Source organism: Diabrotica undecimpunctata, chromosome 7 (assembly GCF_040954645.1).
Source record: "Diabrotica undecimpunctata isolate CICGRU chromosome 7, icDiaUnde3, whole genome shotgun sequence".
NCBI lineage: Eukaryota > Metazoa > Arthropoda > Insecta > Coleoptera > Chrysomelidae > Diabrotica > Diabrotica undecimpunctata.
The window spans coordinates 23,757,617-23,775,173 of record NC_092809.1 but is presented as its reverse complement, the minus strand read 5'-3'; the positions used below and the strand labels follow the sequence as shown (position 1 = coordinate 23,775,173).

Genomic DNA, 17,557 nt, shown 5'->3' with positions numbered 1-17,557 from the left:
ATATATTTTCTTATTTGTAGGTTTTTGGGTTATGGCGATTCAATTTCTATCATCATCATTATCATCATTCAATCTTCACTTATCCACTGCTGGACACAGATCTCCCTCATAATTTTCCATCTATTTCGATCTTTTGCCTCTTGCATGTTCGCAATTCCTATGACAGATCGTCAGTCTAATGTGTTGGTGGACGACCTCTACTTCGGTAGGCATCATCTCTTGGTCTCCATTCCAGTATCCGCTGTGTCCATCTATTATCTGTTGTCCATCTATTATCTGTGTCCATCTATCAATTTCTATAATTAGTTTTAATTATAGATTAAGATAAACAACAGTAAGAGAAATAATGTATGATACATGTCAAAAAATATGGACTACTCTTGCACCGTTATTTATGCCTCCCCGACTTTAGAACAGAGGCGAAAAATAGAAGAAAGATTCCTTACGCAATGATACTATCCTAACTGTGTTGGGGCAATAGATGGCAAACATGTGGGATTTGAAAAACCCCCGAATGTATGTTCTTTTTTCCACAATTATAAAAAGAAGTTTAGCATCATTTTACTAGCCTTAGTCGATCCAGAATACAGATTTATCTCTGTAGACGTCGGGTCATTTGGCCTAGATAGTAACGGGGGGATATTCTGTTCATCACAGCTTGGGAAAAAATTGCTAAAAAATTAATTAAATTTACCTACAGATAAAGCGTTTCCTCAAACAGATATTGTTTTAGCCCATGTTAATGTCGGGGATGAGGCATTCCCCTTATTGCCTAATGTAATGAGACCGTATCCAGAAAGCCAAGTAATCAATAATGAAGCAAATAGAAAATATAATTATCGCCACGACAGAGCTAGACGTGTAAGTGAAAACGCATTTGGAATTATGACCAAAAAATTCCTATTTTTTTTAAGTTTAATATTTTGCCCGACCATCTAGATAGAATTACTTTAGCATGTACTGCATGCACAACTTTTTAAGGAACGATTCTTGTGCTTGGCAACCTGGAGAACTTGAGGAGGAGGAGGTGCCTAAAGGTCTTGGTAATATGGTTTATAGCGGTGTTAATTTTCAGCAAAAAGCTTTTAATATCAGAAAAAAATTTAAACAATATTTTGCATCCAATCGATGAAGTATGACATGGAACGTGAAAAAATATATGCTGGAATATATAATGTATTTAAAAAACTGTCTTTAATATTATAATGTGTTTAATAAATCTAGTATAAAGATTAATATAAAAAAAAACATAATATTAAAACCCGGTGGCACCCGGGTAACACTAATGTTTAGTAAATTATGAAGCTCTGTCTAGTTTTTTTTATAATAAAAGTGATATGAAAACGTAAATAAAAGTTACATTTTAAACACATTGTCCACACTTACTTATATTTACTGAGTGTTCGTTACATAGTGGACGATTACAAACATTACATGATTTTCGTGTCTTTCTTAGCCGCTTTTTCGCTAAAGACATACAAATGTAGCAGTTTCCAACAATTTGAGGCGTCCAGTGGAATCTCGAAGTGGTAATGACTCTGTAGTATTACTTGAATCTGTAGGTAGAGGTTTTCCTAACATACACTCAATTCCTGACCTTGATGAAAAATTTCGGTATATATTTGGTACTTTAGATCTAGCAGAAATTGCAAGCATCACTAGTTGTTTCCCTAAGTCTTGTAGAAAAATTCTACGCTTACTGGTTTCAGTAGAACTCTGTGGATTATTCTCTGTATAAATTATATAGGTTGCTAGGCAAGCTACGTCTAGGATATTGTAAAAGAAGGCTCCTGGCCAACGCAAAGTTCTGCGTTTAGTGGAATAATGAGAAACCATTTTGTACATGTTGTCTACGCCTCCTTTAGTTGTATTATAGAACTGAATTATTTCAGATTTATTTTTTTTGGGCCACTTGCATTATCGTTGTCATGCATTGTTGACAGCAAGATAACGCTTTTTTTCTTTTTTGGTACATATGAACAAATAGTAACACGATCTGCACTGAATCCGTGTAATGACGATTCAGGCTCACGCTCTGGCGAAGGCAGCATTTCTTGTGAAATATATGGTTTGTTTCTTTTCAAAGTACCAACTAATGATAAATTCCAAGACAACAGGAGACGGGCTAGTGGAAGAGTTGTGAAAAAATTATCCATTGTTATGTTTCGTCCAGAATTTTTGTATCGGTAACACAAATCTTTTACTACGCGTTCACCTTGATTAGTTTCACGTCCAGTCGAATTTTTTCCAGTATAAATTTGTCCAGTAAGTGGATACGAATTATTGGCGTCACAAACCCACCAAACCTTGATGCCATACAAAGGAAATAACTGTTCATCCACAGTAAGAGAATCCGACGGTACATAGTTACGACGTAAATTATCATTGAGAAGATGGAATATATCTGTAATAGCTGCAGCTTTATCATTTTGCAAACGTTCTGTACGTGTTTTGTCATTGTCAAACCGTAAGAATCTGCTGATGCTCCAAAAGCGATTTATGCCCATACTTGCTCGGTACAAACGATGAGAGTCTGTTTTCCATAAATCTTTCGAGTGCTCTGAATTTAAATGCCGTACTCCTGCTGCAATAAGAATACCTAAGTATGCATCAAATTCTACTGTTGTGAGTGACTTCCAAACATTTCGAGGTTTGTCGGGGTTTTCAACATTATACTTTTCACAAACGCTATTAGCTTTTCGATTGGTTTCGCGTATAATTATGTCACACATTACGTCACTGAAAACACATTTGAATGTATCTATAATCAAAAGAGTTTTAGTAGAACGTACTGGGTCCGTTTTTTCACGCAAAAGGTTACGTTTTAGTGTTCGACTTGCAGTAAACGGTTTTCGTTGCCAAATCCTTTTATCTTTTGCAACCAGAACATAACTTTGGGAAGAACTTTCTTGAAAATCGTCAAAATCTTCATCACTACTATCGTCGCCGTCGGTATCGATTTCAATCAGAAGCTTCATCTCCATCCGATTTGCTTTGCGAAACATAGTCCTCATCTGATTCCTGGTTTTCGATATTTTTGTCTACTTCCTCATCTATATCGTCTATAAATTGTTGCAAGTACTTCTGTTGCTTCTCATACGTCATTCTAAAATTGAATGATCTATGTGTAAAACATTGTAAAAATAAACAGTAATAACTTACCTTCTAAATTTGCTAGCACTCACTTCTCTTCTTGCCATTATTACAAGTAATTACAACATAAAACACGCATATAGTCACAAAAATATTAACAACTTGTAAGCACAGTTAAATAAACACTGATAGCAAACAAAGAAAAATCCCAATTGTCTGTTATTTTCGGAATGTACAAGCGAAGTTTACCGAAACAATGCGGGGTACCTGGGTAGCACGGGTATAGACTCCCGTATCAGGTACTTGGGTATTGACATAACGGTTAATATACACTCGTTTTTATGTAAATAATTACTTTAAGTACGACTGACCCTGTAGAAACCTTATTGAATGTAAGTATAACTATAAGTATTTGTTAGTATTAATGTAGAATCTAATAGAACTGCACATTGATCTTTCTAATCAGATTGCAGTGTTAAGATAGCGATTGAGGGTTATGTTTCAAATAAAGAAAATTGTTTAAGCTGTAGCTAATCTGGCGGGCAATATTTAGCAACTATTTTGTTTTTTTAAATAAAACAATACTGAGAGAAATTTATGATCCCATTAAAAAGATGAAAAAAAATGTTTTCCACAAATGAATCTTTAAATTCATTAAATTACTACAACCAAAATCTTTGCCAAAACAGATTTAGTAAAATTACAACTCTAACAGTGATTTTAATATTTAAATTTATAACTTATTTCGGCAGCAAAAAAAAAGGAGAAATATGACTGCGGATTCTATCCACAATAGCTCGGTATTGCATATCTGCAATTCTTTTTATTTTTTGGCCGTACATTTATAGAGCAATAAATTTAACATAAGTCTGGCTTCAATGACATGGCCATTGTGCTTCCAAAAAGGGTGTGATAAAATTGCTTATATATTTTACAACTGTCACCTGCTACCAATTGCCTGAAAAATTAGAAATTTAACGTGACACGAAAATTATTTCTAATAATAAATTACATAAAATTTTATGTACAGTCTAATTAGGAAATACGATCTGAAAAAGTATAATTACGGAACAACACTATACAATTTTTAGAGTTCATTTTGTAAAAAATTTATAATTTAATTTAATATATTTGTGTTGATTGTTCATCACCCTCTGGTGATGTTAGTATCAAATGTTTTCTAGTATCTAGTATCTTGTGATGCTAGAAATCAAATGTTTTCTTATATTATTATCATCGAGCAAAAAGACAAAAGAGGGAATCTAATCGTTATGAAAAGACGACCAAAAAAGTGGCCTCTGATGGTGGACATATCCGGAAATGCGAATGCGCCAAATTTAAATTTTCCGACATTTATTAACAGTAGCTATAAAATAGTTTTCAGAATGTGTCTTAGACGAGAAAGTTTTAATTAAATATTAACGATAACAGTCTAAAATGTGAAACAATTGTTAAAAAACTTCAATATAAATAAGATTTCATGTGACAGTTGGGACAAATAATAACATAACCCAACTAAATTTGATTTCTTAAACAAGGAAAGACTCTCTTTCCTTGTTTAATTTGGCCTCTCAAGATGGCACTTCCTGTCTAACAATATTTTTGCCCCCACTACCTTTACATTCCCTCTTTTGTCTTTTTGCTCGATGATTATTATACAACTTCTAAAAATTAGAGCAAATACTGAGAGAGAATTGCTCAGCTTGATCAAGGCACGAAAAATTGGATACCTGGGCCACATCCTGAGAGGGGAAAAATACGTAATCCCTCAACTAATTATCCAAGGAAAGATTGAGGGCAAGAGAGGAGTAGGTCGCAAACAAATGTCGTGGCTGCGAAATATAAAGAACTGGACAGGCGTAACTAACACTGGCGAACTTTTGCATGCCGCAAAAGACAGACGTCTGACCTTAAGATAATTCGCCAACGCACTATAGGTGCACGGCACCATAAGAAGAAGAAAAATCACAAAAAAAATTTTATTTTGTTATATTTTTTCCATTGTTGTTGGATATTAAAGATGGCGGTAACAATTTTTCGTTCATAAATTACTGCTCCATGGCGGGCAGTTAATATCTAAAACAACAAATCAGGAATATAAAATTCCAGAAGGGTTATAACAAACAAGTAAACTTACGTGATAGTTTACCAGAAAAAATTGCGGACAGTTGAAAAAATTATTCAAAACCTAACCTTTTTTTCGACTTTTACGATAAATTTCGAAATGATGATGATCACTTAACAAATGATGATGGTTTTCTATATATGTAAGTTAGGTTAACAAAATATGATAAAAATATAAAAACAAAGTTAGAACAGAAGTATAGAGTTGCTAAGACATTCTTATCTTTAAATTTAAAATAATTGTAGTTCAGAAAGGTAACAATAATACCCACTTCTATATCTCTTAATATTTATTTTTAGTAAAATAAAAAGTAGTCAGTAAGTCAGTAAGTAAGTCGGGAAATCGAAACAGGAAAAAATCTGTTAAATAAAGTGATTGGCACCAAATTTTTTTACGCTTTTGTTAAACTAGGTTGCATAGTAACTTTAAATTTGTTGGTAGATAGATCGAATAAAGTACTGGTTCTTGTACGTTGTATTGGTAAATCCACGTTTTGACGGAATTAGTTTAATAGAGTTAAACTTTTTTCCATATTAAGTAGAGAAGGGAGAATACAGACACCAGCTCTACTAAGTGATGTCCCAGTTTATTCTAGTTCTCTGAAAATATAAAAGTGTTTTCTTGCAATCACAGAAGTTGCTAGCTCAGCACCTAGTGCTTCAGTAATTAGGACATTTCACATTTCAAGTTAGGTATCGTTATAAAATAGTTACATAATTAGTCGATATTTGTACCCTTCTCCTTAATTGCGTAGATATCTATACGCTTCCCTTATATCATTGGTTTAGAGATTTTCTCAAATGCCTCACATTTGTTTCCAAAAATCAACCGAAAATTCTATAGTGGTCGGTTAATGAAAAAGTGATTCATTTTACTGATCTCATGATAATCGTAAAAAATGGCAAAAATTGCGCAAATTTTAGTATTTAACACTTTTATAGAAACTGACTTTCTGCAAAATACAAAAATTGCAGAAGAAAGCAGCGCTCTTTAACTGTAAACGCTTTTTAATTTATTTTTGTCGATTGTACGATCTGATCAAAAGATAGCAAATTTTTACCGTCGAATAGATACAAAGTTTATTTGAAATTGATTTCGCGCTCGTAGCCGCGTCGTTTCAACCGATATTTTTGAGAGAACGGTTTATTTTCCACAAAAAGTGCTTATGAACATTCTTTTTCAAATTATCTTAGCTACATTTTTTAGTTAAAGTATTGTTTCTACGATGCACATATTATTAGTAAATCGATTTTTTCCATTTTTCCTATACGATGGGGGCGGGTTCTAGGGGGAACCGTGCACATTTTTAGATGTTCCGTGGCACTTTCGTCTCTGACGAATGTAGTATAGATAAATAAATTTATTTATGACAAAACTAAGGCATCTCTGTTATTTGGTAATGTGTTTTTTAGATGGCTCTATTTGATTAATGTCTAATTAAAAATTAGGAAAATTACTTTATTAAAAGCCGAGAAAATACATTTGTTTACATATGCCTACCGATTTTGACATTTGAAATTCAAATTCAAATTTTTTTCTATTTAATTGTTTTGTTATTTTTCACGCGCAATACAGATGGTTTTTATTATTATAAAAAATCTTATAAATATCTTAAAGATATGAAAATTTTTATCGAGAAAGAGCTCCTAAACAAAAAGGTAATGGATTATAGATTATCATCCTATTATTTATAGCTTCGTCGCATTTGCCGGTCAACTTTGCCTTGTTGTATCGCAGGAACAAGTGCTCGCAATTTAACTTTTTTTATAATGTGCGGAGTCTTTTTAACGCTATTTTCTGAATTTACTTTAAGCTAATATTTACCGAGATATTCTATTTGTTTCTAACTCAAAAATTTTTTTATAATTTTTAAACATTTCTGAGACCGTCTAAATAATCCGATTTCAAATCCCTAAAGTACGCTAGATATGTTAGGTTAGGTTAGGTTAGGTTAGGTGCGTTTTTATAATCGAGAAATTTGATAACTAATCGAAAAATATAGTCTAGTTGCAAAATTATTAGGCGAAATCTATTAAATATATTTTAATGAAATTTGGTGGGCTGTTTTAATATGCGTTATAGATTTTTCAGACGAATTTTCAAGGTCTTATGTGTCTCCCCTCTTATTTCATATTTATTGCTATTTTGCAACAAGGGTAGGGGAGGGTATTGTACCTTGGGTCAAGTTTTAGTTTTTATTTTTTTCTAAATCCTAGAATTATATATTTGGAAAGTTTATCCAATGCATTAGTTACTTTGGCTATTTGGCTACATGGTTTCTTTTTTTTTGACACATTTTAAGCTTAGTAGTTAGTTAAAAAATATATTTTAGCAGGCCCTTGCATGTTAACCCAAGGTACAAACTGGTAATGTACCTTGGACCAGCATATATAGTACCTTGGGTCAGTTATAAAAAAAAATGAGATAGGACAAATCTTAAAATTTTTTAATGAAAATCTCAAAATATTCAGAACATTATGATTAATGAATGATTAATTTGGTAAATAAAAGCTTATTTTACATTGTAAACGCTAAATTGAACATTAAACTGCAGGTGCACATCGTGACGTGCAGTTCCGCTTATTTTGTGCGGCTGTGGAAATTTACGTACAATATCATTGTGCAAAAAATCATAAGTCTCGGTTGAGTCGTTTATAAACTTATTGGAATCTAGAATTCTACGTAAATATCTAAGTGCATTATTAATTCCACCTTTCAGTATTTCGGCAACAAAATAAGCAAAAGATTTCTTTCCTGCCACTTTCCCTAAAACAAAGTCCACTTTTTTAATCTCGCCATTCTCAGATAAGTCATATATTGTTTGGTCATTTAATAATTCTTCTTCTCTAGTTACCAAGTCCTTAAATGTACCTCCATCACTTGAATTTGATTCACTATCATATTAAGCAATTCTCTTTGGTACATTTTGTATATCTTCTGTCGCTATTTGTTTTGTAATTGCCTGCACTTTCTCAAATTATACCTTCTCTTGAGTCTTTCCCTTTTTGACCGCAGCTATTTAATCTTTCTCTGTAGTGTCGGTAAGTATTCGTGACTTTATTAGAAAGATGAAAGAAGAGGGCCAGGTCGAAGAAGAACATCAAGGTTTAGAAACCTGAGAGAATGGTTAAACAGATCATCTGCTGTCAACAAAATTAGTATGGTAAATTTGATAGCCGACTCACGATAATCAAACATGGCACAGCAAGAGGAAGAAAAAATTTAATAAACTAAAAGTAAAATGTTTTATTTTTGTTTTTATACCCCTTTCAGGTCTAATTTTTAATTTTTTGAAAAAATCTTCCTCGCCCCCTTAGCGTGGGGGATCTAGCACATTCGTGATGTTCAGACTTAAACTGCTTTAGTGCACGATCGTGGTTGCGTTAGCTTTTTAATGTAAAATGGTACAAAACAAATATTTTTCATAGAAAACATATTTTTAATTAATATTTATAGTAGTAGGAACTATTAAGTGATCACTTTAGATATTAATAGTAAATCAAATTATAAAAAAAAAATAATTATTTTCCTTAAAAAATAATAAAAACACTAAAAAAAATATTTTGAAACATATCTACTTTGTATGATAGCCTGCAAAACCGTTTTGTTTTCTAGATAAACAAAGGTAAACTTCACATTTGGTGCATAGTATCTTAGATCTACTTTTGCAATCTTCAATTCTGCACGATCTTGGACTGTCTATTTCATTAAACGATGGAAGATGGAAAATTTTGACCATAAAAGGTGGGTTCGGTCGACGGAACTTAGACGTATTCGGGCGCAGGTTCTCATCTTGTTCACCAATATCAGTTGTTCTTTTACGTTCTGGAGCATTGACTAGACCATCTGTCACCTGCATTTGAAATTCCAATTATTAACCCTTAATATCCTAGCGTGACATATAAGTTACGCATTATTGTGTAATGTAAACAGCGCCCTGTAAGGAAACTTGTGATAGGATCGCATAGATGGTGTAAGTATTGTGCAATTTGACAGTTCCTCTAATGCATGTTTACTAGTTTGCAGACATAGTGTGCGAAAATTTTGTGCCTGTAGACATTTAAAATAAGCTGTCGATAAATATTTAGAAAAAATGGACATCAATCTAGAGTCAGTACATTTATTTTTTTATCTTGCAATTTTTTAGCTCAAAAAGTAAGTTAAGCTTTACATAAAATCTTTCAAATTGTATTTAAATATTTCACTACCAATTAGTTCTGGGTAGACCCAAAGTTCGGTATTACATATATGCAACGCTAGGATAATGTACTACCGTATTTCAGAAAAAATAATAATAAAAAAAATAAAAGATTTATATATCATTGTTAACTGCCAGTTGGATAACGATGATCATTGACCAGATAATATCATGTATCAGGTATCAATTTCACGGTCGCTGTGTCATCACATATGTTTATAATATAATAAATATTACGATATTCTCGGCGATTTGAGGAACAACGATTATTGCCATCTGGGAATTTACCAACAGAGAATTTTAAGCAATTATTTTGTTTTTATGTAATATATAAACGTCTTTATGGGAATGTGTTTCTTATTTGGCATTTAAGGGTGTTTTTCCATTTTAGGCGCGGTTTTACCCTTGAAGAAGCACTTCAAATAGCTTACGGTGATGTAGAGTTAGATTTAGATGCCATCTACACAGAACCTCCAGAAGTAAACGTCCTCACAGGCGAATAATTTAGAGATGAAATTGATGATGGAAATCTTCACCATTTGCCAGGAAGAAAACTTATAAACAATAGAATTGGCGCCACTGAAGCCAGCGCACCTAGAGATGAGCCATCAAAATGTTCATATTCTTGGTTACAAGGAGGTGATTTTCAAAATCGTCTGGATACTTTTTCAACACCAAACTTTTCTGATTATGAGAATTTAACACTTGTTGAATCGTTCGAGTTATTCTGGGATGGCCCGTTATTCCAATACTTAGAGTCTATGTTCTTTTCAAAAATGCTGCCGACCCACATATCTCACTTAAAGAACTGAAACCCTTTATTGGCATTTTGATTTTAAGTGGATACGATCCAAAACCAAGAAAGAGATATTATTGGGAATCAAAACCAGACATGAAGCATCGTTTTGTTAGAAATTCAATGAGGCGTAATCGATTCGAGTACATTATGCAATTTGTACATTGAGCAGAAAATAATAGCATAAACCCAAAGAATAAGGCATGGAAAGTGTAAAGATATTCCAAACAAGAAAAGACGATGGTGTAAATTTAAAAATTGCACTTCTGTTGTTAGAACCATGTGTGGAAACTGTAATTTGGGGCTGTGCATTGATTGTAATGAGCAGTTTCATAGAAAATAATTCTCTATATATACCTATGTAAAACATATTTTTTGTTTAAATATATAATTTAATAAAGCTTTCGCATTTTTTCTTATTTTGCTCCCTCTATGTCCTAGAGTGACATATATGTCACAGATTGTAACTTTTTTTTGTTAACTTTTTTTTTGAAAATAAGCTTAGAAACTCAACTAAAGGACTCATACGAACAATAAATTACCATAAAATATATCATTTTTCAAAAATATAATAATTTAGGATATTAAGGGTTAAGGATAAGTCCATTATTTTATTTTTGAGTGCTCCCGTTGCAATTAATTCTACGTACAACCGCCAAACATTCGAAATTGAAAGGTCAAAAAAATGAAGGATGACTTTTAGAGTCCATTTTTTCGTTTTGATAAAGGACCGGTAGTATTCTATGGACTGAAGAATATTTACACCTTCCATATTCTTATTGTAGTTTACAATTACTTTTGGACATTTAACGTCTGTAAATGCTAATTGACTTTTATCCCATCGCTTGATTTGACTAGAATCATCTCCAGAAGTGCAATTGAATGCTACTAGGACGGATTTGTTGTCCATTTATTTTACATCAACAATATCATTGCCAATGAACTGTTGAGATTCACCACGTTTCATCTTGCTATCTTGCTTAAAATCAATATTTTTTTCTATCACAAATTCGATTCATTATCATTGTGCCAGTCCCATATAGTTCCATTTCTATTAATTTTTCCAGTAAAGGTATAGATGAGAAAAACCGGTCGAAATATACACAACTACCACTTGGAAAAGACTTAGATAGATGAAGAATGACAGCAGCTCCCACATCTAGAGATCGGTCTCCACAGTTTGTTTTAGCACATTAGTAAACTTCGAAGTCAATCATCAAACCATCATGAGTATGGCGACAGAAGCTTTTAACCTTTGTGAACGTGGATTTGTTTTGATAACTTCTCTAGAACTGTTCCAGGTTTTCGCATATAATAATTATTTGTACAAACTGTGGCATGCTTAAAAAATTTGTCATCAAAATAGTCTTCAAAATAGGCTAAATGAGAACTAACCGCTGCTAGCGGTCGCTCTGGATATCAGTGTTCCTTCTGGTTGTATGGCATTTGCTTCCAGATCCTTTAGCGACTGTCTCAGCTTTTTGTGGACTTTTCAGTAGCAGTTGTAGACGATGGTTCTAAACTTGGAGGTATCTCAGGCTCATCAACATGCATCAACGGCAGAAACGAGTCTTCTTGATCACCCTCGTCATCTTCTACTTCTTCAATTTCAGAATCGTTGCCATTCCCAATCAGCTGAAGCACCAACTCACTCTATAGTTCCTTTCCTAAAAGCAAAAAAATATTAATATTTTAATTAAAAAAAATAATATTTCATGGCATTAAAAAGTAAAACACCGAAAGATGAATTTGAGTCGAAACGTCCCGTTCGTGCGAACAAGTTTTTGAGAGGTTATGTTCCCTATATAAAGTCAACATGGACGTATAAACATAGATGGACACAGCAATAAGATACCTTAAACACCTTAAACACACACTGTTTTGAAGCTTCGATATTCCTGGACAAGAGGGTAAAGGGGAGTAAAACGGGTATCGATAGACTGTGATATTTCCTCAATGAGCATAAGCGTGCTTGAATTTTTACTCGCGGGGATAATTATTCAGACGTTAATAATTGGAAGTAATATTGTATAAAAACACGTTTTAATAGAAAAAATAAAATACAATTTTATTTGCTTTAAAATTAATACAATAAAATATAGTTGAGCTCAAGTTAATTTTTTAATAGGTATCAAATAATGCTACGATAAAAAAAAACAATTAAAAAATATAAATTTGTCAAATTTAAGTACAAATTTACCTATATTTATTGATATATGTATGTAAATGTATTAAATGTAATAAAACAATTTTTTTCAAATTGTGACAAATTTATTTTAATACAATATGAATAGATTCCTCGTAGTAAGGGTTTCTGCTACAAAAATATTTATTGATCATTCCAAAGCTTTTGCTGGTATTTGACATCAAATTATTTGCAAATATACTTATTAAAAAGTAGGCGTGAAAATGTATAAATTATTGGAAAGCTATTGAGCGAACAGAAGTATTAAAGTAAAAATGGTAAATAGACATAATAGAAGACGTTGGTACAGAAATAAATTTATTGATTGCGAAATAAAACAGTCTTAGTAAGAACGCTTCTTATGCGCACGGTGTTAGCATCTAAAGTAGTCTTCGTTTCATAATGAATTCCAATTTTAAAATATTTCTCAAGAACCAATTTTAAAAGTTGCATAGAGTGACCATCGATTGCATCTTCATCATACATATGGTCACCAAAATGCTCATAAATTGATTTTGGAACATTTTGTATGGTTTTATTAATCAAAATATTCATAAGTTTTTTAACTGGTCTGTTGTAGATATTTATAGTTTTATTAAAAAATCGAGACTGGACAAACATGACTGTAGACGAATTATTGCACGTTGCAAAAGACAGAGAAGCTTTTAAAAATGTGGTCGCCAACCTCCGTTAATGGGGAGGGCATAGGAAGAAGAAGATTAAAAAATCTGAAATATTTTTCAGCTTCCTTACAAGTTTTAATAACCAAAAAGGATGCTTTTAAAAGGTTTTTATACTGTTTTCTCTGTTGAATTTTAGAGTAAGTGTCATCATTAATCAATATTATTTGGAAACCTACATAGAAAAATAAATGAGTTTTATTCATTTCACTAATTTATTTGAATTCATGAGAAATATTAAATTAAAAAGCTACTAAACAGATCTTTTTAATCAGATGATGTCTACTTACAATTTAAAAATGTCTACTAATTTCATGAACTAATATCTTGTTCAATACATTAATGTATATGAACAAACCCAATGGTACGCCTATGAAAGACATATTTTAAAATGTAAACAAACAGGCTTCCTCAGTTCCTCATCTTAAATAATGTAAACAAACAGTACTTACAAATTAAATGAGGCATTGGGATGTAAATATTTCGTTTTTTGCAAATGCAATACTGTAGCACCATTATTATAATATATGTTTATTTCACTATTTACAAATATCACTCAAAATACAGCCAAAATATCGAAAAACAACAACTTTTCCTCATCTTGGTAAAAAGTAAACAAACATGGAACAGCATTTGAAGTTTGACGTAGAGCCATAAGACAGAGAAATGTAAACACCGTTGCCATTAATAAATAGTTTTCAGTGCTTCTACACAGGTATAAAATAAATGGTTGATATCTGTTATACGCTATTATTAAATGATATGCACACTATGTGCACACTTGATGTTTTAATTACAATTAAATATATTAATTTAACTAATAAATTATTATTTTGGTTTGATAGCACCTGTAGAGTATAAAATAAATATAGTAATAGTTTCAGCGATACGTGAATAAGATATTTTAATAAAAAAACGTGACAACATGTGAAGGTGCTGAGAATGTGACCTATTCAAATAATTTTGGCTTCACATTTTTATGTAAATAACTGAGTCCATCTGTGTTTATACGTCCATGAAAGTCAATAATGACAAAAATATTGTTCACCCAATTACTTTATTAACTACTAAAAAAAACATTAAAAGCAAAATTCAAGCGAAATGTCGAATACATAATAAAATACTTAATACTTACGTTTACCAGTCTCTTAAACAAAATACACCGACATCTTATCAGAAAGGTCAACCAACACTAAATACCGTCTTAGTCACAGTACCGTGTTTAAATCATAAACAGACTTGTGCAGTATCCTTCGCTATCATTCTGGGCGCGCAAAGTTGATTAAACAAGAGGCAGGAATTTTTTGAAATAAAGAGCACGATCGTGTGCGCTTGTCTTGAAAGGGATACTGACAAAAAAAAAGAATTTTTATTTAAAGCTAAGTAAAATCGTTAAAAAATATATTACAAGGTTACCAGTTCTCGCAACATACATTCTTAGGTTTCGGAAAACGTGCCAAAATGAGGAATTAAATTATAGTAAAAACACTTAATGAGAATTTCTACTAATAGAGAATTGTGCTGCACTTCCAATTTTATAAAACTAGGCAATGTGCCAAATGAATTTCTCTCTAAAACACAAGAAACTTAGAACATATTTAAGACCGAATATTATGTTTCTTATGAAATATATTGGTAATAAGAAAAAAACTTTTATTTATTTTATCTCGGAACTTTTATTTTATCAATACTTTTAAAAGTTTTTTTTGAATACAGGTAAAAGAAAAAATTTAATTAATAAATCTTTTATAAAAAGTACATTTATTTAATTTCTGATTTCTGACTGTTCCATCATTAGTGCTTTTACTACGCATACATACAAGAAGCAACTAAAGATAAGGGTAAAAACTCTTTAAATGGTGGTAAATTAGTTTTAAAACGTACTGTTGCTAATAATATTATAGGATATTTAAGTTTTAAACGGAATTTACTTTATGGCAACGTTTGACTCACAAACTGGAGTTGTAGATCAGGGGAATAAAACAAAAATATGCCCCGTTCGTGGCACTTAAAAAGGCGGGGTACTGAAAAAAATTTTTTATGTATAATACTTATACAAATATACTCCAACCATTTCCTGGTGGTATTTATTAATAGTTTTTATTTATAAACAAATTAGTGTGAAAAAATCTTGCCGTTTTTATTTAACCACTAAAAAACATAGGTTTTGAAGGTTCATTGGTGTTACCATATTTTATAGCATTCAAAAGAGCTTCAAAATAACGATCTAAAACATTTTATTTATCTACTAGTCGTTTAGATAAATGCAAAAAAAAGGTCAAAATTTCGAAAACATTTTTTTATTCATAACTATTGCAATTGCAAAATATTGCTTGCTATGAATTTTATGAATTGCTATGAAATTTATTTTTGACGTTTTGATTTCCACTTCGTAAATCGTTCTCAAAATACAAACAATGTTTGTATTTTAACCTAACCTCTTGAAGCTGATTTCTTGTTTGCACCGCTGTTAAATCACGATCCTGCAAAGCGTTTACTCGTATAAAACGATCATCTAAAGCGGTAGTTTTGTGTTTCCTGCCACTTGCCGCTTTACGCTTGTTTGTTACAGTTCATATACAACGTTCCACTACCCTTTGGAAGGTAGTGAAACCACTACTACCTTCGTCCATCTTCAACCAGAGCAACGGCTTTCGCACAATCTTCGACACTAACAACCATGATTAATCATAGGTAAACAAAATGTAAGTGTCAATATGACATTATGATAACAGTCACCAAAGCCACCTCGTCGTATTACAAAATAACTTCAAAATAATCATAATTTAAAAAGTCCTAAATTGCGGGTGGCAAATTCATTTGGCTCTAAAAACCAATTAACCAAGAATAATTTTGATATGAAACCAAATACAAAATTCTAAGAAGACATGGTTGCAACCGAAAAATAAGGTTTTACGAAAATTCACAAACGGTGCGTTAAATATTAAAATAAGTTTAATATTTAAATAAAAATAAAACTGTAAAATATATTTATTTTTTTAAAGTCATAATAATAGATGTACCTATAATTTCTTACGTGCTTACGAGCACATACTCTTTTTTTGAAAACTAAATACATAAATTAAATACATACCGAAACAAAAAGAATATTAATAAAACAAATAATACAAAATAATACAAAATGAATAATGAACATAAATAATACAAATATTGTTCTGAAGCTATTTTCTTATGGCATTTTAAATTAATTACTATTTAAATGGGAATAAGCCACAATTAAAGGTTAAAATACGTTTATTGACGTTACAATTTCCACTTCGAAATCGTTCTCAAAATACAAACATTAGTAATATAATATATAATTAATAATACTAATGTTTGTATTTTGAGAACGATTTCCGAAGTGGAAATTGAAACGTCAATAAACGTATTTTAACCTTTAATTGTGGCTTATTCCCATTTAAATAGTAATTAAATAATACAAAATAATCCAAAACTTACTATAAGTAAAAAATGTTCAGGTATGTAACAGATGTTCAACTTGCTTGCCATCTTGTGCAATACAACATGCGATTCTATCTTCGAATCATTTATTTACATTATTTAACATAGCAGGAGTTATTGAAGCAAACGCATTTATAATTCTTAATTTCATGTCATCTATAGTAGTAGGAGGTGTAGCATATACAATATTTTTAATATAACACCATTTAAAAAAATCCATTTTGGTTAGTCCTGGTGACCTAGGAGGCTAATTATAGGAATCACCTCTACCTATCCATCTGTTTGTAAATTTTCTGTTAAGGTAGTTCCTAACATCACGTGAGAAATGAGCAGAAGCTCCGTCTAATTGGAGCCACATTTTTGTTCGTAGGCTAAGTGGAAGGTTCTCAAGTTGTGTCCGAAAATCTTGTTTTACAAAATTTATTAAATTTGTCCCATTGGGATGTCCGTCAAAAAAATACGGGCCGATAACGTACTCGCCCATAATGCCGCCCCAAACATTAACACTCCATCGGTGTTGGCGATCAACAGTACGAAATAAATGTTATTTTCTCTGTCATATAATGAGAATTATGTCTATTTACTAGACCATTATTATAAAAAGTCGATTCGTCTGTAAATAATACATTTAAAAAAAAACAGAATCTTCTCCAACATTATCTAAAGTCCATAAACAAAAATTTAAACGGTTACCAAAATCTTGTTCTGTCAAATGCTGGTGAAGTTAAATGTGATACAGATGAAAGTGGTTGGTCTTAAGTATCGTTAATGTTGTCACCAATAACTGGTTTATTCTTTTTTTTTTCGTATGCAACAATACCAATAGCACGGAATCAATAGATTCCGTGCTACTAGATAAAGGAAAAAACTTTCTTTTGTGGCTGTCTTCTATCAGGATACTTTTGAGCATAAACTTTAGGAGCTAAGAGACAATTTTCCAAACATTCTCCAATGTAAAGTACCATGTCGACTCTTTCATGGATAGCGTAATTCTTCATTTTTAGGAACAATGAAA

General features: G+C 31.6%; 1 protein-coding gene across 1 annotated transcript in view; it reads left to right on the top strand.

Annotated features, from left to right (window-relative positions):
- Positions 1 to 17,557, top strand: part of LOC140445067 (potassium voltage-gated channel protein Shaw-like) — a 555,968-nt gene that overhangs the window by 501,250 nt on the left and 37,161 nt on the right. The window lies entirely within an intron of this gene.